Source organism: Dermacentor albipictus, chromosome 9 (genome assembly GCF_038994185.2).
Source record: "Dermacentor albipictus isolate Rhodes 1998 colony chromosome 9, USDA_Dalb.pri_finalv2, whole genome shotgun sequence".
In the NCBI taxonomy this organism is placed as follows: domain Eukaryota; kingdom Metazoa; phylum Arthropoda; class Arachnida; order Ixodida; family Ixodidae; genus Dermacentor; species Dermacentor albipictus.
Genome location: NC_091829.1, coordinates 69,168,922 through 69,185,693, shown reverse-complemented (window position 1 = coordinate 69,185,693; position 16,772 = coordinate 69,168,922). Strand labels below are relative to the sequence as shown.

At 46.0% G+C, this 16,772-nt stretch overlaps 1 protein-coding gene across 2 annotated transcripts in view; it reads right to left on the bottom strand.

The window, feature by feature from the left end:
* The window catches only part of LOC135908575 (E3 ubiquitin-protein ligase Topors-like), a 323,708-nt gene that overhangs the window by 300,507 nt on the left and 6,429 nt on the right, over window positions 1-16,772 (bottom strand). The gene's annotated exons all lie outside the window — the stretch shown is intronic.

Below are 16,772 nucleotides of genomic sequence, written 5' to 3'. Positions count from 1 at the left end.
AACTTGCGATGTGACAACAAAGCATGTGCTTGCCTAGTGGTAGGCGAGTTCGAAACTTTCAAATAACGAATCGAATATTGCCGAATTCGAATCGACTAGTCACCGTGCGTAAATACGAATACTTTCCGAATAATGGCCGAACATTTGAAAACGGAAACTTTGTGCAGTCAGGCATAAAATTGGAGCAAATGTGAAACAAACATAGACAAAGGCCACAGTAGACATAAACCACGATAAATTGGAGCACGCTCGTCACTCAAAGAGTCAGACTTCTCCGGCTAAACCGGCATCATGCGGCTTCACCACTAAATACTGAGCATGCTAATAAGCTCCTTATTTGTAGTAGAGCACGTTGTGGAGCTAGTTGGTTCACAGCTTTCAAAAGATGAAGCGCCAACAGAGACAGCATATCAATGAAGAAACAACAATGGCGGGACAAGGCGCTTCAGTTGTTTGAATTATTCGTCCCTAATGCTCCATTTGTGCTTTTAATAAGCAACACCTCATAACGTGCAATGCAATCACAACCTTTCCGGCGCTGTGAGCACGCTAGGACGTGAAGATTGTCGTATACTAATGGTGAACTGGCTGCTCGGTATAAGAAAGGTACTCAAAAACTGTTTTCGTTCTTTAAAATTTGGAATGTGGAGCGTGCGTTTGCCAACTATTTGACGCTTGATTCAATTTACTTTCGGCATGATTGGACTCGCACTTCAATTCGTCTCAAAAATTGCTATTCACACACCCCTATTATCCAGCCGAATGAAATTTATATAGCCCCAATTGCTCGTTCTGTTGTCTACGATAATATAAACACCGTTATGGCAAAATATTAGCTGAAGATGTCTTCGATATGTCAGCATCTTTCTAGGAGTAGTTTCATAATTTTAATCATCATGCCCCAAGAAACTCGGCCCAATACACAAATGCGTGATTCACGTACTGAGCTGCGCAAATTTTCCGCTTATAACGGCAATTATTTCGCACAAGTACGTCAACGCTGTCAATGACAGGTATGTATATGTTACACATTATGTCATTACCCAAACAGTATGATGATGGTGACAAAATGTATTAAGGGATGGCTCGAAGGCCTATAGTGGGGAATAGGAATAGGAAGGGGAAGGCGTATTTAGAGCCGTCCTAGAAGCTGCGCGTCCTTGGCGAAAGCCAAGAGCGAGTCCAGAATGACCCTGTCGGAATCCATCGATCCAGTTGCCGGTCTAATCCACTCCTCCTAGGACGAAACTCGCACCGCCCTCAGGTGGTGGTCCCGTAACAGTACAAACAACTACACTCGTCCGTATTTACATCCATTTCTTCAATACACATTCACCTTCACTATATGCCGGGAAAAAGTGCATAGGCGCCTGGTTAAGAGCGGGACCATGCTTTCCTATACACGTCCTCTCACTGTATGCGAGATCGCATTAGCCATATGACCGTCTGTTTTTCTGAGTAGAAGAGCCCAAGAAATATCAGCTTCATTTGAATTACCCGTCCTGTTGGTCGTTAACGCTATTGCTGTTTAACAACCTGAAACGCACAAACAATATTTCTCATCAAGTAAAATTAGGAGAACTTGTTCACGTTTATTTCTGGCCATGAAGTAGATTTGTACAAAACAAACAATAAAAATGTTATCCAAGGAAAAACATCGTTGCCACAGTAATTAATTAGTGACGGGATTCGTAACTAATTAGAACTGAAAACGCTCTCCGGCGTATGAAAAAAATGCAGTCGATTCGTACGACCTTGCAGAATCTGAACCGAATTTCCAGAAAAGCTGTTTCTTTTGATAAGTTGTGATACGAATTTCGTTTGCGTGTAACTAAATTACATACATTAAAATGTTACCCGTGTATGACATGTGGCTGGTCCGTTTGAAACCTTACTCGCATAAACCTCTTCCGAGCACTTGTTAAGAAGCTTTCGATGCAACGCATTTCTTTGCCTAGTTGGAGCCAAGGTCAGAGCCAGAGCAGGAGCAAGGACGCGATGTCGTTCTGACGAAGTTTTGTCTCCGAAAAAATGTGGGCCAATGCCGTAGCTACTGCACTGTCTAGACAGTGCAGTCTAAGAAACGTGGATATAGTGCAAATCAAGGCGGCCCAATTGACCAGTATCGGATACAGCGCAAACAAACACCGGATTCATTATGCAAAAAGAAGTGAGGCGTGCAGACAGGACACAAGAGTAGAGAAGTGGGCAACACGAACGTTCGTGTTGCCCACTTCTCTACTCTTGTGTCCTGTCTGCACGCCTCACTTCTTTTAGAGCGCAGCTCTTTGGCGTCCGTTCCTGGGTTTCGCGTCGTCGTCGGCGTTGTCGTCGGCCTCGTAACCAGCTCCGCCCCCCTTTCATCCCCCCAGCGCTAGCAGCGACCGACTGATACCGCTGGATGCCGCTGACGACGCTAGAGAGTCAAGATAACGTGACTGCATAGAACACCGTCGCCGCCATGCAGAAAGAGGAGGAAAGGGTCCCCCCCCCCCGTTCTTGTGTGGCGGATAGGGTGCTCTTCAGTTGCCGACGCGCCGGTTATTTCACGTAGGCCCCGGCACGTCGACGAATACGTGACCACCTTCCCACGGCTAGACCTGGTTCTTAGCGCTGCGGAAGCGAGGGTATCATATTGTTTGTGTCGGCATCGGCGGCGTTGTCCCTGAAACCAACTCCGCAGCTGGGGTTGACTCACTATCGGCGTCAGCGGCATCAGTCAGTCGCTGCTATCTCTTCCCTCCTCCCTTTATCGTGTTGTCCGCTTGCTGCGCGCGCTTCTGCCCCCATCGTTTGCCGCTGGGTGTACACGCCGCCCCCTCCCCCCTCTTCCTGCGAGTCTCCGGTTGTCAAAGCGCCGGCTCGAACTTAATTCCTTTCTTCGCTCCTCCTCCAATGCAACCCCTGTGCGGTGGCAATCAGAGAGCCAGATCGGTGGCGGCGGATCTGTATATGTGCACCGCCCGAGCCGAAATTGCCGCTGCCGTTCGCCCTGTGCGGTGGCAATCAGAGAGCCAGATCGGTGGCGGCGGATCTGTATATGTGCACCGCCCGAGCCGAAATTGCCGCTGCCGTTCGCCCTGTGCGGTGGCAATCAGAGAGCCAGATCGGTGGCGGCGGATCTGTATATATAGCGCATACATGTGTTGCTCGATTTCTTTGCCTCAATCTATCGAAAAGGTGAAACAGCTTATTTGCTGCGCTCAAATTTCGCATTAGGAAGTCACGTAATCGTCGGTAATTTTTTTGCATAATGAATCCTCACCAACTAGCCCAGCTTTCTGTCGTTCTAGGTTCCCAAACACCGGATACAGTGCGAAATAAGTGGCCGCATAGAATGGCCAAAAGCGGGGCAGTCGTCCCGTGACAAGAAGCCTGACGACCACGAGATAACGACGCTGGTCGGTGTACACGGCGAGGACGGGTGACGAAATGGGCGACCTGCCAACCAGTGGTTGACCCGTACGTCACATTAAGGAAGTGTTTGGCGTCACGTTAAACACCCCGAACCGAGTGGCCACTACTAAAGGTGGTGGTGTTGCCTATGACGTGTGCATCAGAGGGCTCCATCGATCTAGCCACTTGCGAGTACATGCGTCTCGCTCTCCGTTACGCGTAGGCCGATACTATCTGTAATGGGCATCACACACGATGACGTGCAGTTTTTTGCGGCGCGAGGGCCAGATATGACAGAACACGCCACATCCACGCGGCTGAAGATGCATCAAACAAAGCACTTAAGAACACCACTTAAGAAATAAAAAAGCTTTTTTCACACATTTAGGTCGTTTATAACTTCAGAAATGCTTCTCATGACAGGGATAACTATCAACGATGGTCCCTGCTTTAACCATTTTTTTACAAAGTCAATAGTTCATCTAGGCACACCTCGCCAGAACATCGGCTACAGGGTATCAGTTGTCTCGTAACGCCGGCGTAATAAGAATAGCTTTCACGAGCTACTCGGGCGTCGCGTCTAAATAGCTTGCGAAATCTAGGGAAAGGACAGCTGTACGTTTACTGTTCATTCTGCTCATACCAGCGCGTAGACACAAGGCTGATTAATGGGAACGTTAATGTGCACTTGCACAACGCCAGCAACGGAAGGCGTAACGCTGCATCGTCTCCACTGCCCAGACAGTTGAATCGTCTTTCCTTTCTTTAGATCACTATCATCATCGCCATCATCTTCAGCATCATCATCATCAGCCAATTGAGAGGAGCATGCCGTTACGTTCGTTTGGCTTCGTCGATCTTGCATCCAAATGCACTGTGCATCTCCGGAGGCCGTCCAACGTTCCGCGCGCTGGACGCGCGTGCGCCCGCAATAGCGGGACAGCACGGCGGCGGCGACGTCAACGGCTGTCAACAGACGGTGCTGCTTTGCATGACCTGAACGAGCCCTTAATCGAAGCCATCGACTCCCGTTAGGCAGAGTACCGCCAGAAGCGGAATAGGCGACGCCTTTGACGAACCACCCATTCCCGCCAGTCGCAACGGCAACCCCAAAACTCGCTCGAGCCCTCGCCATCATAGAGTTCAAGAAGTTTCTTGTTCCTTCTGTACAACAATGGTTCCGCGCCCGCTCTGTATGGTATATCCGAGATCTACACAGCAGGCGTCCCGATGCGCCCAATCGTCGACTTCACCCGCTCGCATCTGCACAAGCTGTCGAATTACCTTCACCGCATTATCTCCCCTTCGGTTGGCAAAAGCAGAACTCGTACGACTTCGGCGAAAAAATTCGCCACACGGTTCTCGATGACGACGAAATCCTGGTGTCCTTCGCTATGAAATCGCTTTTCATGAGCGTGCCAACAGAGCTCGCCGTCAGGGTTTGCACAGATGCACTCGAATCAGACCCAACTCTACTGGAAAGAACCCCAATCGACGTTCCAGACCTCAGCAGACTTCTGCAGTTCTGTCTGGGCAATACCTACTTCACGTTCCAGACGAACATTTTTAAGCAGTTCCATGGAACGGCAATGGGTGTTTCGATTTCAGTCACCGCAGCGAACTTTACGATGGAGTCACTAGAGTCTCGCGCCCTCTCTAGCTTCACACCACGTCCAAGGATATTCCTTCGGTATGTAGACGATCGCTTCTCCGTGATTAAGAAAACGGATTTCAGCGCATTTCTTTCGCATCTCAACAGCACAGAACCGGCCATACATTTAACGACCGAGGAAAAATCCGATGGCCGTCCACCTCTTCTGAACACCCTAGTAAAACGCGACGGTAATACGGTGTCGTTCAGCCTATTTAGAAAGGTCACGCACACCGCCATGTACCTCAACTTCATTATGCAAAAAGGTGAGGCGTGCAGACAGGACACAAGAGTAGAGAAGTGGACAACACGAACTTCTCTACTCTTGTGTCCTGTCCGCACGCCTCACCTTTTTGCATAATGAATCCTTACCAACTAGCTCAGCTTTCTGTCATTCTAAGCCTCAACTTCAGTTCCGTACACCCGACCTGTCGCAAGAAGTCGGTGGTCGCCTCACTTCTACGCCGTGCACAAGAACTCTGCTCAACCCCGTACGACCGAGCGGCTGATCTAGCTACCACGCGCCGTGATCTATCGTCTTCGGACTACCCCCGTTCGTTTATCGAAACTGTCGAAAACCGCTTAGCTCCCCCGGTGTCACAACAGCCCCTGCGACAAGAGAAAAAGAAAAGGCTTCCGATACCTTACGTCCCCGACGTAAGCCAAAGCTTATCCCGAACCTTTCGGTCGTACGAAGATGACGCGGCACATGTCCCTTCGCACATGCTGCAGACATGTGACGGTGAAAGACCAGCTCGCAGTAGAGGGATTCCCCGGTGTCGTGTACGGAATTCCTTGCGCTGGTTGCAAACGCGTGTACTATCGTGGACAAATGAAACGCGAACAGCGCATGACCGATGGTGCAATCAGCGCAACCTGCTGGCCATGCTCAATTCAAGAAAAAAATTTAAATTATGGGGTTTTACGTGCCAAAACCACTCTCTGATTATGAGGCACGCCGTAGTGTAGGACTCCGCAAATTTCGACCACCTGGGGTTCTTTAACGTGCACCTAAATCTAAGTACACGGGTGTTTTCGCATTTCGCCCCCATCGAAATGCGGCCGCCGTGGCCGGGATTCGATCCCGCGACCTCGTGCTCAGCAGCCTAACACCATGTCCACTGAGCAACCGCGGTGGGTATGCTCAATTCAAGCGGTGAGTGCTAGAGTATGTGTCCCACTGCGATATGTTCGACCGCAGTTTCCTGTGTGCTAGTTTCGTCATACCGCCGCACAGGCGAGCCCCTGGCATTGCCGTCGATGCAGGTGTTCGTGCCACGCGGTGTTGCCTGAAGGCAGCCCGTCCGTGCGAGGCGAGCGTTTGCTTTGCTAGCTATCAAGCGTGGATTTTTGTTTGTGCATTTATTTTTGCCGCCATCTTCTCCTCGCTAACACTGGCGCGCTTTAACTGCTGGAAGGCAGCACTGCTCGTGCCACTCTATGGTATGGTTATAGACGTTCGCTTCGATAATAAAAGCATTCCAGCGAAATTCTCTTTTCAACCGTTTCTCAAATATTAGAAGTACAAAAAATATTGAACGACCAGAGCATGACAATTTGGCGTGATTAACACCGTCTTCTTTAGTCACACGCGACACTATGAAACCTGTGAAGTGTGCTTGAAGATGCTGATCTGGCGTACATTGCAGCTGCAAGAGATATGGCAGGCGAAAAGTAACAACAAAGGAAACGCGTTTATTTCCAAATGAAGACTCTCTCACGACTTTTACGAAATGAAAAGTGAACTTGTGGCACTACTAATTCGCTCATATTTAAGAGCTTTCCGTTGCAGATGTAGAATCCTTGACAGGGCTCTAATATTTTGTGAAATCTCCTCGGGCTGCAGTGACTGCAGTCATCCTTCGGGGCAAGCTTTTGAAGAGCCGCATAGCTATATCAAAGCTCCGTAGGCGCTCCCACTCTTCCTGAACAGCTCCACACAGTGCATCCGGCGAGCCCCTCTATAGCGATCGACGGGAGAGAGCCTTTTTCATTGCGGCCCAGATATTCTCACATAGGTTCCTGCGGTACCTTGAGCGGGCCCAAACCAAGAAGACCGCTGCGTCCCCATTCCTCTCTCAAGGACCGACGCCGCGAGACAACTTCGCAGTCTAGCTCGCACGATCTCCTTAGCAGAGTGGAATACCGCACATACAAAACGCACAAGATTGCACAGACTAAACCCGTCACTGCAACTCAGACCTCCGGCCCATCTGCACCGACGCGAAGCGTCTCTTCTTTGTCGTTTGTGGCTTGGAGTTGCTTTCACGAATGCCTACTCAGCACTGATTGGAATGGCTGATAGTCTTGCATGTGATGTTTGCGGATGCGAGGAGAACATTGACAACTTATTGTGCCATTGTCCTCAATTTCAAGCACAAATACAATCTTTGTCCAACACATTGAGGAAATTAGATGATCGTCCTCTGAGTGAACAGTGCTAGAGCACCGTCCTCATCGATCATCGGCTCAGAAGGCAGTGAAAGCACTTTTGTGATTTCTCAGAACGTCTGGTTTGCGCGAGCGGCTTTTACTCAAGTACTGTCCGTAGACGTCTCTACACCTTCTCTCTCCCTTCTCTCTCTTCCCCTCCTCCCCTCCACCAGCGTAGGGTAGCCAACCAGACCCTTGATTGGTTAACATCCCTGCATTCCTATTGTAACAATTGTATTCCTATTATAACAATTAAATGTCATAACTTCGCAAATTAAGCATTTTTCTGCAGATACAAGGCATTAAACTTTGCGCGGTATGGGGCTGCAGGATACTCGCCGACGAATGCTTACGCCTTGAAACACATCAAGTGTAGGTGACGCTTTCAGAAAGCCAATGTCTTTTTTTTTCCAATACTTCTGCAGCTGGAGCTTTTTTTTCGAATTCATGTGCGCTTTGCTGCCAGAGTACCGGGTCATCCGCTTGCAGCGATTCTGTGGTGCGAAGCTCGCTCCCAGCGAATTATCGAAGCCCTTCTATGCCAACGGAGCCACCACGGAAAATTCCTTCGAGGTCAATTGTCACGTCAGTGCCAAGCCTCCAGAGCAAGAGGAATAGACCCGAGCCGGGGTTGACATCTTTTCTCTTCAGCGTATTAACACCAGCTACAGGACTCACTGTCATATTTACATTGATGGCTCCCGTTACACCTACATCATTTGTCATTGGTGTGCGGATTGCGCGTGCGAGTGGTATACCATCTCTGCGACTCTCAGTCACCGCTCTTCAGCTACAGCAACCAAACTAGCTCCACTGCGGGCAGCTTTCGTTTACACCGTAGATCAGAGAGCTGAGTCTTGGGGTCATCTTCTCCAACTCACGAGTGACAGTGAAGTCCCTGAAGACACCACGCACGCAAGAACTCATCATGTACATCCGACGCCTATGAATCGAAGCCTTCAAACTGTACCACAGGGTTGTGTTGGAGTGGTTGCCGGCACACTGCGGTATACAAGGCAACGTCCAGGCTGACTGTGCTGCCATGCAGAGTAGCCCACGACACTTTCACAGATATCATCCAGATACATGCCCCGACAAAAGACGCGACCACACTGGTATCCGCACACGCTTGGCACTTGCAGCGATCCCTCCAGAATGATGAATGAATAAAGTCTTTATTTTAAGGAAGGGGACGGTTCTAGGCCACTTTTAGGGACTAGGTGGGACAGGAATGTGGGCTCCCGGATTGTTGGTGAAGTACATCTTCATCTCAGTCTCTGATTTTCCGCTTTATGCAGAGTCAGGTGCATGTTCAGTTCGGAGTGATGCAAGCCACCAGTACCGACACCTCTATAAGATCGACCCAGTGTAACTTTTATATGCAGCCGAGGCCTCAGTAGGCAAAAGTGAAACACGCCTTCACCGCATCAGGCTCGATGCGGCCTACTTCAAGTACAAACTACTTCAAGAACAAAATTCGACTGACGGACTCGCCAATGGGCTCTGTGTAACGCTGCTGAAGACCTGCAACATGTTGTGTGTGACTGCTGCCGTTACTTGTCAGAGTCAGTCTTTGAAGGCGGCACTACACGTTTATCCCCCCGTGGCACAGCACCACCTGCAAGCCTTAACGAAACTTCGTAAATGCCTCCATTTCGTATGTGTGTGTCCGTGAATGTATGTGCTGTTCGTTTATTTATGTGAAGCCCATGTACATCTTCATTATCACCCAGGCCCTAAAGTAGCATGTCAGTCGACTAGCCAGGCTGACAGGTTAGGCATATCATTGAAATTTGTATCTCTGTATGTCAGGAAGTCTTGTAAAGCGTTTGCGATATCAAATATTACGTTCGCAGCAGAGTGCTGTGTCACTGATCCAGCGTGCAGGACGTCCATACAGACAGATCACATACACTGTTCGCTTGTGCACTTTCGCGCGCATGCTTCAGTGCAGTGTAATGTTAATTTTTTATTTATTTATTTATTCATACTGTCGATCCCATCAGGGATCATAACAGGAAGGGCATACATAGTTATCTTGCAGTGTAACAATAATAATTAGCGCAATATTAAGGTTAGACATATTAAACATGCAGTTAGCAGAGGCAGACAATGTAGTAGGCATAAAAGTAACGTTATACACTGTAATAATGTTGATAAAAAAAGCAACAGGTAATCAAAGCCAGAAAATATACAAAGATGAACAAAATGGTATGCATAAATTACACAATACATAGCATTAAATTTAAGAGTAACAAGGGGTAATGAGGTAGTCTGTCAAACATCAATGGTGGTAAGCAATAATTACAACAAGAAGGAAGTAAACAATTTGCATAAATCAACAATAGTACTCAGTAATGGCAAGTAATACAAGTTATAAAAGTGAGGTATACACAAGAGGTAGTAATCCATAAGATACGGTTAAGGTGTCGTTAAAGAAATTGTGATTATGTACACAATCTAATGAAATAAAATGGCACAAAAATAGATGGTGACACAAGTACATCATAATTGCGAAGCGCGCAATTCATTTTCGGCTAATGTCAAAAAAGTAGTTAACGATGGGCTGTCTGTAATATTAGGGTCCAGCTTGTTCCATTCACGTGTCATTAAAGGGAAAAACGAATGCTTATGGCTTTCCGTATGAAATGGGTGTTCGTTTAATGATAGTGAATGTTTATGTCGGGTGAGTCGTGTTTGTGCTAAAGATATGTATTTGGAACTGTCTATTTTCAATTCATTATGAATAAGTTGATACATAAATTTTAATCGTGCAAGCTTGGCTCGTTTTTGTAAGGTCAGTATACCGGCCTGTTTTAGCAATTCTGTGGGTGAGTCTGTTAACCTATGTTTGTTGTAAATATATCTGAGTGCCTTCCTTTGAATTGCTTCTAGTTTGTTAATGAGTTCTTTGGTGAAAGGAAACCAAACAACGTTAGCATACTCTAATACAGATCTGACATATGTGTTATATGCTAGTAGTTTTGTGTATGGGGGTGCTAGTCTAAGACGTCTGTTCAGGAAAAACAATTTTTTTTGTGCGGTCGAGGTAACGTTGTTAACATGGCGCTCCCATCTGAAATCGTGTGTTAATGTTAAGCCAAGGTACTTGTACTCCTTCACTTTGTTAAGTGTGGCGTTATTTATAGTGTAATTAAAATCTGATGGGAGCTTTTTTCTAGTAATTGATAAAATAGCTGATTTTTTAATATTTAAAGTCATTTGCCATTCGATACACCATTTGTACACAAGTGACAAAGCGTCGTTCAAGGCCACATGGTCATTATGAGAATTGATTACCTGATACAAAACACAATCGTCAGCAAAAAGTCTAACATTGACTGGAATATTAGAAGGCAGATCATTAATGTAAATGAGAAATAAAACTGGAGCCAGAACACTTCCTTGTGGAACTCCGGATCTTACGCTAGATTTCATGGAATATTGCTGGTTAACTTCTACAAATTGAGTGCGGTTAGTAAGGTAGTCTTTGATCCAGTTCAGAATAGGGCGCTTTCCCAAGGTAAGTTCGAGTTTATAAATTAATTTCTTATGTGTTACGCGATCGAAAGCTTTTGAAAAATCAAGAAAGATTAGATCGATTTGTTTCTGTTGGTCAATACTTAACGATACATCGTGGACAAGCTCAATTAGTTGTGTGACTGTGGAAACTCCTGTACGAAAACCATGCTGACAATCCGTTAGTATTTCTTCCTGTTCAAGGTGTTTGGTTATGTGCTTTAAGATAATGTGCTCTAGTAGTTTGCAAACAGTGCATGTTAGTGAGATTGGTCTGTAGTTAGCGGGTTCTATTTTACTTCCCGATTTATGAATTGGTTTCACTTTAGCTGTTTTCCAATCCTTAGGGAGGGTACCTGAGGAGATTGATTTGCTAAAAATTATTAATAAGTACTTGGCCATCCACTCAGCGTATCTGCGAAGGAATGCATTTGGAATATTATCATGTCCTGGTGATTTCTTTGGGTCTAAATTAAGCAGTAGGTTAAGTATGCCTGCTTCGGTTAATGTGAGTGGCTCTAGTGGCTTATTTCCAGAGAAGCCTGCTTGTGGTAGTGTGCCGTTGTCCTCAGTGAAAACAGAGCAGAAGTAGTTATTAAGCAAGTTAGCAGAGTTCCTGTTATCTTCATTTGAGGCTTCGTTGTCGTTACGATTCTTTTGGTTAATGTAGCTCCAGAACTTTGTGGGAGCAGTTTTCAAAAAGTTTGTGAGTGTATGAGTAAAGTAGAACTGTTTGGCTGTCTTAATTTTTGATTTCATAAGTTGGATAGCTGCGCTGAGATTTTCATGCGTAAATTTTAATGGGTTAGTTTTCAGCAATTTTCGCATTCGGTTTACTTTTCGTTTCGCGTGTATAACGTCACGCGTTATCCATGGATTACGTCTAGTAAGTTTCTTTTTTCTAGTTGGTATGTAATTGGTTATACAATGAGATATAATGGCGGAAAATGCGAGCCACAGTGTATCGATGTCTGTAGTGCTGTTATGGGAAAGTTGTAAAAACGTGTCGTATTCATTAATCAGGTAATCAAGTATACTAGTGTCGTTAGCTTTACTATAGTCTGGGTAAGCAATGATTTGCTGAGGGGTAACGCTGTCGTGAAGGGGTATAGTGCAATGGGTAATTTTGTGATCCGAAATACCATCTAGTAAGCTTAATCTCGTTTCGTCATTTATGAAGTGATTGCTGAGGAATATTAGATCTAGTATGGAACAGCTGGATCCCTGTACACGTGTAGGTTCAGTTACAATTTGTGTAAGGTTGAACGATAACATAAAGTCAAGTAACACATCCGCACAGGCTGAATGATGCTGCATTGTTTGCCAATTCACTTCAGGAACGTTAAAATCACCTGCGATTATTATTCTGGACCCTGATGCATATTGCTCGGTATATTCATGCAATCGGCGCACATTGTCGAGGCCGGAAGAAGGACTGCGATAGACGCAGCCTACGACAACAGTGTAAGATGCGAAGCGCAGTTTACAAAAGATGGCCTCAACGCCCTCAACATCCGGTAACATTAAAAACGGGATTTCTTTCTTTACTAGAATGGCCACGCCACCGCCTCGTGTTGTCCTGTCTTTCCGGATGATAGCGTAGTTGGCAGGGGCTATCTCAACATCTTTAATATCAGCTGTTAGCCAGGTTTCTGTTAGTGTTAGAAAGTCAGGTTCATATGCAAGAATCAAGGCTTCAAGGGAATCCGTTTTTTTTAATATGCTACGGGCATTTATGTTCAAGAAGGATAAGTCGGATATCAAGTTCGGCGTGAACGTAGGCTTCGAGGGCCGTGTTGTTGGTTTTTTGGATCAGGAATAACGGAACCTGCTTTCAAAGGAGCAATATTATTTTCTTCGTCCCAGTAGAACATTTCGCCATTGATTCGTAGTTTGTCATAAATTAGATTAATTTTATCTCCCGATTCTTTCCTTGGTTTGGCAGAATTCCATAACTTCCTTCTTAAGTCTCTTACGCGAGGCGAAAAATCTTCGGAAATAGAAAAACTTGACCACTTTAGCTTGAAACAGTTTCTCAAGATTTTAGTTTTGTCTCTAAAGTCGAGAAGTTTAAAAATTATTGGTCTTGTTTAGTGGTATCCGGCCTGCCTAATCTATGAATACGTTCGATACTTACAGCTTCAAGTTTCAGGACATTTTTGACAATTTTTTCATTTACTGTAAGCTGTAATGTGTCTTCATTTTCCTTTTCCTCTTCTGGCACACCATACACAATTAGATTGGATCGTCTGGAGCGGTTTTCAAGGTCATCTAGTCTTAGTTCCAGCGTTGAAACGACTTTCTCTAGTTTAGTTACCTTCTCCGCGCAAGACGAAATCTTTTTGTCTAGGGTTGTAAGTTGCTCTAGTTTCTTCTCTATTGCGGTTAAACGCTGTTCCTTAATTTCTTTTAAATCCTTCATGATTTGTTGTAGTTGCCGCGAAATATCGGGTGTATCAGGACCAGGGTTTGTTTCAATATCTCCAGCTAGTAGCAATAATTTGACCAGATCCACTATGTCAAAGATTAGTTCACACAGCAGCCCAGGGCACGGCAGCACAACTAAACAGAGCTCGTTCGAGTGCATGCAATCTTTAAAGTGCTTTCTTACCTGCACGATGAATACAAAAGGGTTATCCATGTGCCCCTGCGGCCAGCTGCCGTGCCCTATGGCCCGCGGAAACGTGTCGCCCCTTCTTATAGCACGAAGCGATCGATGCGCCACCAACGTCGAGTTGAACCCTGGACTGGCGCTCGGAATGGTCGAAGAAGTATGTTGATAGTGGGCTGCTGATAGTGGGCTGTTGCAGTGCAGTGCCAGCGGGACTGGCTCGGTGGTGTAGCGGTCCGGAAGTGGATGCGCAGCCTGCGTGTTGTCCATCTGGGGGCTTGGTGTTTCATTTGGGCCATGACCTGCGGCTATCAGCAGCAGGGTTGCGGCTGTCTGCACGATGAATACAAAAGGGTTATCCATGTGCCCCTGCGGCCAGCTGCCATGCCCTCTTCTAGGCCTTCGCTTTAAGAAAAGTGCCCTCGTCAGGGCTTATTTTACGCTTAAGCAATAATTGTTTTTCTTTAACGCTAAGCGCCCGGTACTTCCAGGCCATGATTGGCATGCGCGTTATCAACGTGGCATAGAATTCTTGACACGAAAGTATCGAGCGGTGAGGTTTCAAGTAAGGAAACAAGAGCAAGACAGATCACGATTACGTTTTGGGACAATATACAAAATGTGTAAGCCTTTTATAAGTGCCCCTCCAGTCAAAAGTGACCTATTGACCTAAGTGACGTCTTCAAAGTAAATTGTGTCGGTAAATGCGCAAATTACGACGTACACGTGAGTTCCAGAGATGATAGCTTCGGGTTATAAATTGAACATATTATAAAACATAATTCTGTCACGACGAAACAAAGACAAAGCCTCTGGGCGTACAACTATACATGTCTCTGCTGAAAAAGGTCCAAGTGCAATATCCTTGGGACGTCCTTAGTAGGATATCCAAATATAGTCCGTCACGCGTTTGAAGCACTCCTCACCCTAGATGTCACTCAAAGTCACGGTGATGGCCAGGCAGGAAGGACCCCGTTACTGCATCCCACGAAACAGTGCTGGTATGTGCACTGAGTGATTTAGGAATCAGATGGAGCAGTAAGGCTGCGATTGTATTCAAACGCAGTTTTCGAGGATCAGGATAGACATGCCGTGCATGACGATGAAGTGCAACTGCCGTAGAGTAAAATGAAGCTCGTTTATTAGCTGCGGTCCGCAGTTACGGCGTACGCCCGGTAACAGGTAACAAATCTTAGCGCCAAGGAAGTAGCATTCGAATTCACTCGCGGGACACTTATCGTCATGTAACAGACGGAGTAGGAACCGCAGCGCAAGCAGCCGGCAGCGCACCGACACGGATTGGAAAGCGAGCCCACTGCGAGGGTGTGGTTGCTCGATCGCCGCGTGACAGGCCACCTCTGAACAACAACCTAGTAACCCGTAATTTTAGCTTTACAACATGACAAACGTACCCCGCAGGGCCGCAAAATACAGACTGTGCTAAGTACGTCTTTTCTAACGGGGATTGAGCATACTGAATATTTCGTCTTACATAAGTTCTCAGAAAAGCGAAAGCCACACAGAGTCTGGTATATGTATGGTCTGTATGTTGGCATAATAAAAGGCCAAATTACTATTATAATCGCGCTTTCTTAAGACCGAGAAGAGGACTTAGGCATGCCTGAGGAGAACCAATGAACAAATAAGCACGTCTTGAGAAATTCAGAGCAGCACCTGAAATAATTCCGCATTCAGCAAAAAGACGGAGGCTACGGTATAAGCTGACTTCATTCTATATATACAATGTGATGTCATCGGCGACGGCTGTCACCTTCACAACACCGCTACCATGCAAGCAGGGGGCGACCTCGTTCGAAAGGGTCTCTCAGTAATGAGCGCAGAAATGGCTCAAAGCTGAACTCGAAGAGTACTAGAAGTAAGACTTGAACACAACGGGTGAATATAAATGGGGCGCCTCCATGTCCATGAAGGAGCAATCTAATTCAGAAGGTCGATAAACTTTGACGAAAAGCCAAGTGCTGTGAGTATGCTGAATATCTAGCTAGGTTCAAGGCGATCAAATGCCTTCTCTTGATCTAGTGAAACCAGGAGCTCAAGTGGTGATCTCACCAGCGTGCTATTTAGAACAAAAAAGATTTCAACTAAAGACGGTATGAACACTTGAGTCACAATGACGGAAGAATTCCATCAAGAGATAACATATACAAAGCATTCAACACTGTATGAACGGCACGCTTTCAAAGAAGTGTCCGAGTCCACATGGCCTCACTAACATGAGTATAACCACAGAAACCCACAGAAACGCACAGTTCCCCATAAACTAAATGCCCCATTATATAAAATGATGTTCAATATATACAATGTGCGCAATGGTTACGTACAATTACAATGATGATATGACAAAGGCACTTTACACAATTAATGCGTAAGCATTCTTTGGCGAGTATTCCAGCAAGTAGTGCGAAAAGTATCCGAAAAAGAAATGCTTAATTTGCGAAGTTAAGACATTTCATCGATATAATAGTGTGTTGTAAATCACTGGTAGCTTTATAGCGATAAGTGACAATTTGAACTAAAAATTATCAGAGAGAATGCCTATAGAGATACATAGAAAATACATGGCGAAGCTTGTAGGAGGCGTGGGCCAACTGAAATTTAGGGGTGGGCAAACTTGCAATATTGGGGGTGCGTCAAGTTCAAATTGGGACGAGGGCCAAATTAAATTTTGGGGGTTGGCCAACTTGAAATTTGGGGGTGGGCGTTGGGCCAGTTTAATATTGGGAGCGGGTCAACTGAAATTCGGGGCTGGGCCAACTTGATATCTGGAGAAGGGGGCAGTTGAAATCTGGTGGCGCGCCAATTGAAATTGGGGAATGGGCCAAATTAAATTTAGGGATGAGTCAACTTCAATTTGGGAGAGGTCCAACCAGAAATTTGGGGATAGACCATTTTCAATCCGGGGATGGGCCAACTCAAAATTGGGGAAGCGCCAACTGGAAATTTGGGGATGGACCATTTTCAATCTGGGGATGGGCCAACTTAAAATTGTGGGCGGTCCAACTTCACATTTGTGGGTGTGCTTACGCATACGTGACTACTCCAGTGGAGTTTCTGCATACCCTTACATAGTGATGCAGTCAGATGTGGTTCGATACGACAGCATAAAATAACTACACTCGCACGGCGTTACCTCACCTCTTC